This window comes from Plecotus auritus (assembly GCF_963455305.1).
Source record: "Plecotus auritus genome assembly, chromosome: 2".
NCBI classification, from domain to species: Eukaryota; Metazoa; Chordata; class Mammalia; order Chiroptera; family Vespertilionidae; genus Plecotus; species Plecotus auritus.
In genome coordinates, this window is record NC_137771.1 from 229,958,046 (window position 1) to 229,970,523 (window position 12,478).

The 12,478-nt window shown below is 55.9% G+C and overlaps 1 protein-coding gene and 1 long non-coding RNA gene across 3 annotated transcripts in view; one reads left to right on the forward strand and one right to left on the reverse strand.

The window, feature by feature from the left end:
- BACH1 (BTB domain and CNC homolog 1) overlaps positions 1-6,546 on the reverse strand; it is a 33,096-nt gene extending 26,550 nt beyond the window's left edge. For both annotated transcript variants that reach the window (XM_080652488.1, XM_080652487.1), the window contains exon 1: positions 6,392-6,546. The gene's annotated coding sequence lies outside the window, so the exon portion shown is untranslated. The remainder of the gene's footprint in view (positions 1-6,391) is intronic.
- On the forward strand, positions 6,153-8,677 carry LOC308239698. Its single transcript, XR_013959763.1, has 3 exons — positions 6,153-7,309; positions 7,783-8,019; positions 8,628-8,677. It is a non-coding gene; the product is annotated as an uncharacterized lncRNA (long non-coding RNA).
- Positions 8,678-12,478: the final 3,801 nt, after the last annotated feature.

Consider the following 12,478-nt stretch of genomic DNA (forward strand, 5'->3'; position numbering starts at 1 on the left):
TTCTCACGGATAAAAAGACAGGACAGCCCAGGAAAAATAGTCTTCTTCCAAGAAACTTTGTCATATTTACTGCTGACACCTGAACTTGTGGCCGACATCTTGCAATCACAAGACAAAGAAAAACAAATCTACATCCTCAACCTTTTCCCACTGACCTTATTTTTAAATACTACATACACCGACACACAACCATTCTGACCCAACACCCACCCCCCCCCCCCCCCGCACTGCTAACATCCATCGCTCTATTCTTCTTCATTGCTAAGCTTCTCAAAAGAGTTGTCAAAACAAGCTGTTTCCTCCCTAAACTATTCATTCATCACTGACACTCCTATTGCTTTCCTGGTTTCCCAAACCCGCGCTTCTCACCTCCCAAGGTTCCAAGGCACACGTCACAGGCTGCCATTGCGCAAGGAACACGCTACGTGTCGGCTTCTCGTCTACTAGACCAGGACTTCCGAAAAGGCCAGTGTTGCCAGCATCTGCCCAAGTTCCTGGCACATGTGCTTCATGAGCAGATACTGGCAATCCATACACAAACGTAAGCCGGATAGCAAGCATGTAAGCACACCACGAACACTGAAACGAAGTGAGCAACCCCACCCCCACACACCAAAGCTGTACGTGCCGGTGTGTGAGGCTGGGGCAGAGGCACGGCAGAGACTGGAGTGCCTTCACCTTAAAGACGACTCTTCTTTCCTTTCCGGGAGTAGGGGGCCGCTCCAGGTCCCCTCAGCAGGGGGGGAGGGCCTTCCACACTGAGGTCTGTGGGGCAACGGCAGGGAGGGGCTGGAGTCCGCTCCTGCCTCGGGGAGCAGCCCCCAGCCTGGCCCACAGAGGAAGTGGTCCGGCTCCTGAGGTCAGAAACAGACAAGCAGCTCGGCCAATGGCAACAGGCATGCCCCCAGAGGCCAAACACCTTTCGAAACAAAAAGAAATGTACCTGGAGTTTTAATGGTATGTGTGACAGTCCTTTCCCACCAAGAGCCAATTAAGTAGACAGAAGGACAGTAACGACAGCCTCATCCCTGACTGGCACTGACTTTGGGTTCTCTGGCTCACAGATGGGAATGAAGGTTTGCAACCCTAGTCATCTGGGAAAAATGCTTTTCCACTTCAAGTCTTTACTAACTGGAAAAAGGTGATTAAAAGGGCCAATGCCTTTTTTTTTCTTTCTTCTCTTTCTAATTTAAGTGAAAAATTCTGTCTTGAGGAGAGCCCTGAACCATTCTTGGAATACTTCTCAGAAACACAGAGTAAATAAGGAGACGTCAGGTATCTTGAGAATGAAAAGTGTCCTGGGCCAAGATTTGACAGGCACGTGGCATGTTTAAAATAATACTTAAGTGCAAAATACACACTAATGAAATCACGGTCTTACCAAAAAAGTCTTACTACAGAAGAACCACCGAAAGTTACAACCCAATGAATGTACTGAAAGAGTAATAAATCGTTGAAAGCTGCACACTTTCTAACAAGTTCTCCGATGGAGATGGGTGATTCATTCGGAGAGTCCCTTCGCTACTTTTCTGGCTCTCCAAGCAGGCGGCACACTTCCGAGGAGGAGAGCGGCATAAGGGTAGGAGGGCACCAGGGGTCTCCCCACTTCATGAGTTCACCTCCTTAAGTCAAAACATCTACGCTGGGAATCCAAGAGGATGAAGACAAGTCAGTAAAAAAAAGAAATCCATGAGAAACAGGAGGAGAGGGGAGCAAGGCATTTCCCTTACTAAACTAGTCCGTCCACAACCTTGGAGGCGGATATTGAAAAAATTACCCCCATATGAAACACTTTTCAGTGTAATTCCACTTTAATGGGGGATAGGGAAGTAAAACTGTCCACTAGAACTGATCCAATCTAAGCAATGACAAACAAAAAAGTGAAAATAACTTTACCAGATAGAAGCTGGGAATAATTTTATTACAAAAATGTTCCCTTGAGTTAAGAAAATGGTTTAAAGCTCTGCTTTAAGGGAACATGGTTTGCACAGCTTCAGCTGCTCCAGGTAGCACTCTGTAAACGGGCCAGTCCCGAGAGCGGAGCCAGCAGCCACCATCTCTGCCGCAGGCCCACAGCCATCCTAGCCCGTCAGTAACAAGGTGCTGGCAGCACATGCTCTTGGCTCCTTTTGTTTGCTTAGGGGCAGCTTTGTGATCCTGCCAGAGGCCCGGTGCGCGACACTGTGCACTGCGGGAAGGGGGTCCCTCAGCCCGGCCTGTGCCCTCTCGCAGCAGTCCGGAAGCCCTCGGGAAGCCCTCGGGGATGGCTGACTGACAGCTTAGGCCCACTCCCTGCCTAAGCCGGCAGTAGGACATCCTTAGCACCACCGCAGAGGCTCCCGCCACCACCACTGCGCTCCTCCGCCATCAGCCCTGCTTCTGGCTGAGCGGCGCTCCCCCTGTGGGAGCACACTGACCACCAGGGAACAGCTCCTGCATTGAGTGCCTGCATTGGTGGTCAGTGCACCTCACAGCGACCGGTCATTCCGCCGTTCGGTCAATGTGCATATTACCCTTTTATTATATAGGATTCATGTTCTCTAAACTATCCCTGTTTTGTACAAAATAAGGGCCAGTTCTAGAAGAATGATGATATTAAAGGAAAACTATTACATGCATCAGAGGTAACACCTAGACAATCCAAATGATATGTGGTTCAATTCAATTCCAGATCAATTATAGGTAAAAAAAAAAAAAAAAAAGCCACAAGACAAATTTTCTATCTCAGGAGATGAACTAAAAGAATGATTTAAGTCCAGCTGCTTCCTCAATATTTACACCAATAATGAAAACAGAAAGAATTCTAAATGATCAAGAGTTTCAACTCGATAACATTTAACACAGCTTAATAGACACAACACATAATGGTCTCACTTTTTTAAATGCCCACGTTTCAAAACCACAGAACTAAAATGAATCCATATTGTACAACCAGCACAGCAACCAACAGTTTGCTGACCAAACCCAGCCAAGGCACCCCAACCTCCACAGGAGGTGAGCCAGAAAACATCTTCCCACCCTTTCCAATTACTAACAGGTGCAAGAAGCCCCATCTAAAACGACCACCCTGTATCACGGATCATTGTTCTGTATTAGCATAGGCATGTCACTGAAAGAAAATATAATACTTAGACGTAACTGGCAGGTAAGTTTACATTCCAAATGTTCCCAACTAACTGCCCAGGAAAGACAATCAAGAAATGAGTTCTGTCCCATGTGACTGAGCGGGAGGGAGTGGACAGACTACTGAACCTGCCAACCACAACGATCTTAACCTCCACGTGGAGAAGAGACCACATGCAGATGGAAGTGCCTCTATTTCTTCCACAGCCAATTCCAAGTCGCTGGCCAGGGCTGCCTCGAGCACTTCACCGCAGCTGCTATTCTCCTGGCCTGGGAAGTGGGGGTCTGACCTATCAGCACGGTCCCAGGAGCTGGTTCTCCAGCAGCAGAAACCTGTGGCTCACACACGTGCTCGCCTCCACCTCCCTCCTAATCTGCAGCTGCAACTCAGCCCAAGGAGGCTGCCAAGGCTGGCTGTGCAACCAGGCACTTCCCTGATTTTGAAGACAGATAACACCTAACATGTATGGATGTTCAACCACTAACACGTCAACGCATTCAATTGGCAGACTGTCTGTGGTGTGCATTCTATCCCCGTCATCCCCATTTGACAGCTGAGAAATGGAGGCCCAACTGAACGCAGGACCTTCCCAAGGCTCCAAAGCCGGAACAGACCTGGCAGCCTGGCTCCAGACCACTTTTAACCCTGTGCTTCCTGCACGTCTGCCCAGGGTTCGGGAGCCGGGCCAGCTCTGTAATGCCACGCACTGAGCAGGCCCCAGCCCAGCTTTCATGCTGGTGAAAGTCTATATTTTATCTGCAGCCCTGAAGTATTTACTCTCCAAAGGTCGTGGATCTGGCAAATTGTGCTCAAAGTATCGTATCTTGGGCCCCAGTAGATTACCTTATTTGGCATATATTTTTAATCAAAATAATTTCATAAATCAATTCCACCACATAAAATACACCCTCCATTTAGGAGAACCCTCAGGAAATGCAAGTTTGAGAGTTGAAGCAATTCTCCCTCTAACAGAACATCAGTCAAATGGTAAATACTCCATCCCCAGCATGCCCACCAGGTCCATTTTCTGAGTCAAGCACATTATCCTCAGGCGGGAAATGCCACTTGCCAAGTGACCTGCTGAATATGTGGTCTCATTAATCACTGTTCAAGGAGTGTTCACATGGCCCCAAAATGCAGATTTACAAGGAGCCACAGGTACAGAGTAATTTTTTAAATTTTATCTAAATCACACTCCAATGCATAGATTCTCTTCAGGTGTCCCCACTGGATCCTTTCACATTTTACCACACTGCAGGTCACATACACATAGTGACTAGACCAACCCCCTGCCTCGTCTCCAAATTCAAACCACATGGTATCACATGTAATGGGCAAATCTGCCTTTTTTTATTTCCTTTCCCCGAGGTCAACAATGTAGTAAGAAATTTACACTCAAGCTTCTAATCTTTAAAATATAAGAAGAATAGAACTGCATTTGAAATAAAAATTAAATGAATATTAAGAACATTTTGAAAGAATCAGGAAATCAGGTGTGTGGTGTTTTTCAAAAAGGGTGCTCCAGTTGGTGAGTGTTTTGGCAGTGGTTAATAAACCCTTTATGTCCCCGAAGAAAAAGTGGGCCATGCACCCACACTATAGGCATGTCCTCTGCTCATCTGCGTCTTGAAGTTCACGTCTTTCTTATCTTACAGAAAAGTAAAAATTCAATGTCAACGTTTTCCTATTTTCTTCCAAATGAATCATTCTGCACCTCACCTTAGAAACCAAAAATAAAAGATCATGATTTCTAATCTCCTCTAGTCCCAAACTTAGAACAACAAAATTAAAGGGTGGCTGTTGTTGTCTCAAACGCAAATGTTTTAAACAAACCACCATCCAAGGCTTAGTCATCTTGGGACCACAGGTGAGGAGCGGATCCCGCTCCCCGTTTCCAGCTCCCACACTTGGTCAGCAATGGGGGGGCCGTGAGCCTGGGCCATCTGCAAAGCACAGACGGGGGTCTGATTCGTGAGGACACACGTCACAACGGAGAGGAGACAGGTAAAGGCCTGCTTTCCTGGACGGCCCTTTCCAGGCCCGGCCCGGCCCGCCCAAGGGGACCCACCAGGGCAGCACGCCCCGCCGGGCCACGCACACCAGGAGGAAGTCCTGGCTCTCATAAACAAACCTTTAAGAAGAACAAATTAAGTTCGCTTTTTGAAATGCATAAGCCTCGCAACAACAAAACCACAAAAGGGAAACAAAAAACTAAGTACATGCGAGGAGAAAATATTTTGCAACACTTAGCTACTGGGTTATTCCTGCGTCGGTTCGCCCCTCCGGCAGGAATTCCCTCCGCCTGGGCAGGAGGCTGCTCGGCTGCACCCGCCCGAGCCGCCGGGCCCCTCCCCGAGCTGATCCCGCGCTTCACCGCTTACCTGCACCCGACACCCCGGCCCGGTCCCCGGCAGCCGGGCAACCCCTCGCGCGTGGAGGCACGTGACGAGCACCCACACCAGCTGTTCCCAATTACCTCTCGGGCTGGGACAAATGACTCAGCAGCCCAACTTTCGAAGGACCCGTCCTACCTTGTTACCCAACCGACACGCCGAACCCCGGTAAACCCCGGACTCGGCCGTGGGTGCGAGCAACACCCAGCGCGCGGCCGTCCCCACGCCAGGCGGCCTCCTCGGGGCTGAGTCACCGCGGTCTCTGCTCAGGCTTCAGTCCCAGCACCGCGCCGCCCGCCCGCCCGGCCGGCCCCGCACCCGGAGGAAACGGCCCGCCCGGCCCCGCGAAGCGCCCCGGCGCTCGCTCCGCCTGAGAGCCCGGACGGAAGGCACCGCCGGGGTCAGCCCGGCACCGGCACCGGCCCCTCTGCCGGGTCGGCGTCCCTAACGCAGCCTGTCCCTTCCCCGCGCTCGTCCCCGTCCCCGTCCCCGCAGTCCGCGCTCCCCCGCCGCCGGACCGTCCGGCCGAGCCCTCCCTGAGACCCGAGCGTACCCCTCCGGGGGCGACGGTGCCGGAGGGGCAGGAGGACCGCGCGGAGCCGGGCAGGCTGGGGCGGGACCAGGGACGGGCGGGCGGGCTGGGCAGGGGCCCCCGGACCGCGGCCCGGCACGTACCCCCCACCCGCCCGATGAAGGACGGCACGGCCGGTCCACAGAGGGCCGGCGGGTCCTCCTTCCGGCGGACGCGGCCACTTCCAGGAACCCCGGCCGCCTCCGCCCCCGCCCCGCAGGCAGCCTCCCGCACAGGCCCGCAGCCCGCACCGCGGACGCCGGAACCCTCCGGGGAAGGGCGTGGGGCGACCAAGCCACTCACCGGAGCCGAGACGCAGCGCGGCCCGACTGACGGCAGCAAGCGAGCCGGACGGACGGACGGCGGGCGGGCAGCGGTCAGGTGACTCACCGGCTCCCCGCGGCCAGCCGCTCGCTCCCCTTCTTTCTCCTCAGCAGCCGCCGCCGCCGCCTCCGGGCGCCGAGGCCACGCCCCCTCTCGAGGTCCCGCCCCCTTGGCCCTCCTCGCGATACCCCGGCCCGCCCTCCCCGGGGCGCCTAGGCCCCGCCCCCATGCCCGCCTCGCGATGTTTCGCACCGCCCTTGCTGGAGGCCCCGCCCTCGCTGGAGGCCCCGCCCCCAGGCCCGCCTCGCGAGGCCCCGCCCCGCAGCCCGGGAGTCCGGAGTCCCGGCGGCTGAAGGTGCTCCGGGTGCTGCACCTGCGCCGCCTGAAGCCCACGCTGGGGTCGCGGAGGGAGCGCGCAGGCATGGGGAGGGGCCGGGCTCGGGAGGCGGCGACGGGGTGCGCTCAGCCAGCTGTTGGGAGCGGAGAGGAGGAGGCTGACGGGCCCTCGGCGCTCGTGATGCCCGGCTTCCCCAAAGGGGCAAAGCCCCCCCTTCCCTGCCACTCTCCCCCCGAGAGCCCGGACTCCCGCGGTCAGAGCGGCGGGACGGGCGTGGACACGTGGTCCCCAGCCTCTTGGGTCGCTGGCGGGAGCGCGGGCAGCGCGCAGCCCCCGGTCAGCAGGTGGGCAGCGCCCGGGTAAGCTGGGAACTGCAGCTCGGACGGGCAGGAGAGCGCCTCGTGCACCCCGGACCCAGACAGCACCCAGACCCAGGCAGCACCCGGACCCAGGCAGCACCCGGACCCAGGCAGCACCCCGGACCCAGGCAGCACCCCGGACCCAGACAGCACCCAGACCCAGACAGCACCCAGCAGCCCCTCCGTCGCACCGAGACCCAGGTGTGCCCTTGGCGCTGCGGCTGCTTTTGTCCTCTGCTGCTCATGCTGGTCTTTATCCAGCGTCAGTTTTATTTTTTTATTTTTAAATGTATTTTTTATTGATAGTGTTACAGATATCCCCCAGCCCCCCCCCCCAGCACCCACCCCCACCCCCAGGTCTTCACTATCCTGTCGCCTGGTCAGTATTAAGGTTGAGCTGCGGAGGCGCCCAGTGGCTCCCGAAGTAAAGTGGCATCTCTACGAGGAGATGCTCCCGTCAAAGCGGCAAAGCCTGTGCGACCCCAAGCCACCGCCTGACGTCACCCCCTGACGTCACCACCCTGCGGCCCGCAGGACTTGGAAGGGATTTTGCCTTCAGCTTGGGAGTTCAGGGGGGGAGGGGGGAGAGGGGCCCAAGGAGGGGAACATTTCAAAAATCTGTTGAAGCCTGGCAGCCTAGAGGTGACCGCCAGAGTCTGTCCCTCCCCCATCAGGAGCGGAGTTTGATGTCCAGGCTGTTGGCTCGGGCAGGCCTGTAACTGCGTGGACCACGGAGCACCAGGAGGGATGCCGGGGCAGGTCTCGAGGAAAACTGGCATCTTCTACTTCTTCCCCCAAACAGTCTCTCTGGGACTCCCCCTCTCCAACAGCCACCTCCCACCCCCAGCTGTGAGCAGCCAGCAAGGAGCACTGTGACCTCTCGCTCAGCAGCCAGCCTGAGCCAGCATCAGGTGTGTGTGAGCCCCCGTCCTGTCGTGGTCCAGCCACGTTCAAAGCCAGCATCAGGGGTGTGTGAGCCCCCTTCCTGTCGTGGTCCAGCCACGCTCACCTGACTCCAGCCCCAGCCATAAGAGCCCCCAGCCCAGCCCGTCAACTCACAGAATCATCTATATATATAACATATGCTAATTAAGAGAAATATGCTAATTAACTGGGACGCCGCAATGGGCCGACTGGACAGGAGAAGGTTGTGCGCGCAGCGTCGGGGCAGGGGCCTCTGTGCACCTGCACGGGAGGGGGGGGGGGGGAGGGCCTGATCAGCAGTGGCCACGGCTGCTTCAAGGGCCAGAGAGGGAGGCAGGGCCAGACTGGCCACTCGAGCGTGGGCAGCGCCACGCGATTTCAAATCACGCGCTGGGCCGCTAGTGAGATGATAAAATGGTTGTGGCCCTCGCCGGTTTGGCTCAGTGGTAGAGCATTGGCCTGCAGGCTGAAGGGTCCTGGGTTCGATTCCGGTCAAGGGCACATTCCTAGGTTGCCCAATCAATGTGTCTCACATCAGTGTTTCTCTGTCTGTCTCTCTTCCCTTCTTTCACTCTCTCTCTAAAAATATCCTCAGATGAGGATTAAATAATAATAATAATAAAATGATTGTTGTTTTAAGCCACTAAGTTTGGGGTGTTTTGGTTAAAGAAAATATCTGATGATGGGATCGAGCTTGAAAATGCGGTTAAATTTTTAAGAAGAACCACAAGGATCGGGGCTTAGAGCAGGGGTGGGCAATCTTTTTGACTCGAGGGCCACAATGGGTTCTTTTTTTTTTTTTAATATATTTTATTGATTTTTTACAGAGAGGAAGGAAGAGGGATAGAGAGTTAGAAACATCGATGAGAGAGAAACATCGATCAGCTGCCTCCTGCACACCACCCACTGGGGATGTGCCCGCAACCAAGGTACGTGCCCTTGACTGGAATCAAACCCGGGACCTTTCAGTCCACAGGCCGACGCTCTATCCACTGAGCCAAACCGGTTTCGGCCACAATGGGTTCTTAAACTGGACCGGAGGGCCGGAACAAAAGCATGGATGGAGTGTTTGTGTGAACTAATATAAATTCAAAGTAAAGGAGCGGAGGGGAGAGCAAGAGAACCCTCCGCTCTTTCGGCTCCGTGGGCCGGATAGAACAGCCGAACGGGCCGGATCTGGCCCACGGGCCGTAGTTTGCCCACGGCTGCCTTAGAGGAAAGTTCAGATAAATAAAACTTTCATTTTAAACCTGTGTCCACCTCCTTGGTCAGAGACGACCCTTGAGACGGCCCTCAGTCCAGGTTCCCTCCTGCTGTACGTATTTATTTATACGCCGAGGTAGAGGAATGGTTATTCTCTCAGGCCAATGCTGGAAATTGGACTTCATACAGCTATATGGACACATACGCTCTGTGCCTACGCAGACCTCACTCGTAATGGGTGCTTGGCGGTAGAAAGGGAGACCGTAGGATTTGGGGTGCAGCCTGAGTGCTCGGCACCTCGTGGGGGAGGTGAGAGGGGAAGAAAGGGGGGGCTGGAGCAGAACACGGACAGGTGCACAGAGCCCCCAGGAAGCGTCCTGACGCCGCAGGGGATTCGGCCAGCGCGGCTCAGGGGTTGAGCGTTGACCTTGAACCAGGAGGTCACAGTTCAATTCCCAGTCAGGGCACAGGCCCGGGTTGTGGGCTCCATCCCCAGTGGGGGGCGTGCAGGAGGCAGCCGGTCCATGATTCTCTCATCGCTGATGTTTCTCTCTCTTCCTCTCCCTTCCTCTCTGAAATCGATAAAAATATATTTTGAAGAAAGCATTCTCAAAATGCCTTTCCCAGTGTGGTAGAACAATGCATAGAGGTGCCATATTGGGGCTCAGATTTGCTCCCCCTCCGGCACCTCTCGCCTCACTCACTCGCCTGTAGCAAGGTTCTCAGCAGAGGCTGCCCCCGGGAGACACTGGCATTGATGTTGGGGGGGGGGGGGGGCGGTGCACTGGTATCCAGCAGGTAGAGGCCAGAGACGCTGCTGAACATCCTGCAATGCACAGGGCGCCCCCACAGATAAAACCAGTGAATAAAGACACTAAGTCCCCATTCCCAGCAGAGAACCCTGGGGCCCAGAGTGTCAATAGGGCCAAGGGTGGGAGACCTGATCTAGGGGTCCTCGTGCTCTGATGTGAGAAATGTGTCCATGAGTTAAAAGAAGGAATAAGAAAATGCAGTGAGCCAGGGAGAAGCTGAAGGGACATAGCACCAAACACGATCCTCCACCAAGAGGAGCTGCAGGCGGAGCTGTAGGTTGGTTCCCAGCAGCCGGGTTCAAAGGGAAACCTGCTGTGTGAGTGACAGCTAGCTGGTGGGTGGGACTGGGTGGGCCCAGGGAGAGGAGGAAGTGCTTTGGAGATGGGGTGCAAGGACTGGCTCTGAGCTGTGGAAGCTGTAACCTGAGGCGGAGAGATGCACAGACTGCCAGAGGGGGAAAAGCGTCCCAGGGAAGCCACAGCCCCCGGCCAGCCCTCCACCCTGCGTAGTGCCGGGAGCAGGCCTCTAGGCAGGCATGGGCGACTGTATTTGAACAAGGGGGGTGTCGGCAGGGCCACAGCCGTCCCCCGACCCGGCCAGAGGTGGACTGTGGCTGTACTCCTCGACCGACCGACGAGTCCCCAGCTCCTGTCAGGTCACCTTCACCGAGACTTGAACCAAAGCAACAGCATTCGGGGGGAGGGGAGGGGGGAGGGGGTGGCTCCTCACCTTGGCCAGCCCAGGTTAGAGCCCTGACCCTCGAGTTTGGTCCCTGTTTCCTGCCCTGCCCCTGTCGGATGCACCAGGTCAAGTGAACACGTCACCAGACGTGAGGGGAGACTGGGACTGCCGGAAAGAGGGGCTCTCAAAGCCTGAAGCCCAGAGGGAGACCCTGAGGCAGCGACCCAGGCGGCACCCGGGCACCGCCCAGGGGTGAGGGCGTGCAGCCGGGGACGCAGGGCCTTGTTCCTGGCGCCGTGACCTGCAGGATGCGGAGGGGGGCAGGGCCCAGGGGGGCTGGTTCCACCACATTCGCCCTGGGCATCGCCGTTCACCTCCCTGTGCGTGGCTGTGGTGTGCACCATCTGCGGGAGGGCCTCGGGGAGGGGAGCGTCAGCCTCCCGCACTCCTGCCCGCAGCATTCCCTCCCGTCTCCTGCCTCCGCAGCTCCGGGGCTGTGTGGCCCTGTAGTGGGGTCACCACATGTGACCTCCAGCTCTGAGTCGTGTGGGTGTGACAAGGAGGAGCCCGCGGTGGCGGGTCCAAGTGGTGCCGAGTCCGTGAGAGCAGGGACGCCTTCTTCCCGGCACGTCCCTTCCCCTGGTTGGCTGCCCAGCACCACCCCCTCTTCCTTCCTCACTAAACACCGCCCAGGCCCCTTCCCTTGCTCTGGTCCCCAGATGTGAGCGATGCGCCCTCCGTGGACCGTGCTGGCAGCTCCTCCTCTCCCCATAACAAGAGACCACATCAGCAGCTGGACTGTGCCCGCTGCGCCCCGATGAGAGGGGCAGGGGGCTGCCTCTGTGGGAGACACTGGAAGTCGCGGGCTGGGCCCCAAAACGCTCAGCTCCTTGGGGCTCCTGGGGCGCCTGAGCAGCCCCGGTGGTGGGCTCAGCTCCCTTCGTACCAGAGATGGAAAAAGCACTTCAGCTCCCCGTCTAACGCGGAGTCTCGGGTACGGAAGCCACATGCAGCCGTAGCCGACACCCCTCCTCAAGCTCAGGGTGCTGGCAGGCCCTCGCTCGTTCTGCGTCAACGCGGGGCTGGAACCCTGAGGCCGGCCTGCTGGGTTCTGTGGGAGTCAACAGGTTGTTAGGAAGGTAGGCGACCTCGACATGGGACCTGAAGCTGGCAGGGGACGGGCGGCGGACGATCCTGCGGAGGGTCGTGTGAGGCCAAAAACTAGGTCTTAGGAGGAAATGATGGAGAATTTTCATCTCCTCTTAGACATAACTGGGTCACAAATAAGAAAACAGGGATGCAGATAAGCCCATTGAAAAATACGCCAATAAAATTCTAGGAAATGATTCCTTTGAAACATGGGACCATTGCCAGGCGGGAGAAAGGAAGCTCAACGCTCTCAAAACAATTTCCTGGGTTTGAGCGCCGCAAAAACATGGGGGACTGAGTGTGAGAAACGATACGGGATGATTCGGACCGTTTCAATCCTTCCCCCTTTATTGTGCATTTTATAGCTGAACAGTAAAAGTCTGCATGTAATCAATAGATTGCCTGGACCAATGGAGGCAGGCCTGCTGCAAGCAGCCACAGCGAAGAATCTGCGGCTAGGCAGGGAAGCCATAGGAATGAGGGGAGGGTGGGTTCTGTTTGGTAAAAGGAAGGGTGTTCTTCTACTAAACACTAGTGGCCCGGTGCACGAAATTCGTGCACATTAAAAGGGGATTAATTAGAGGAAATAATTTAATATTG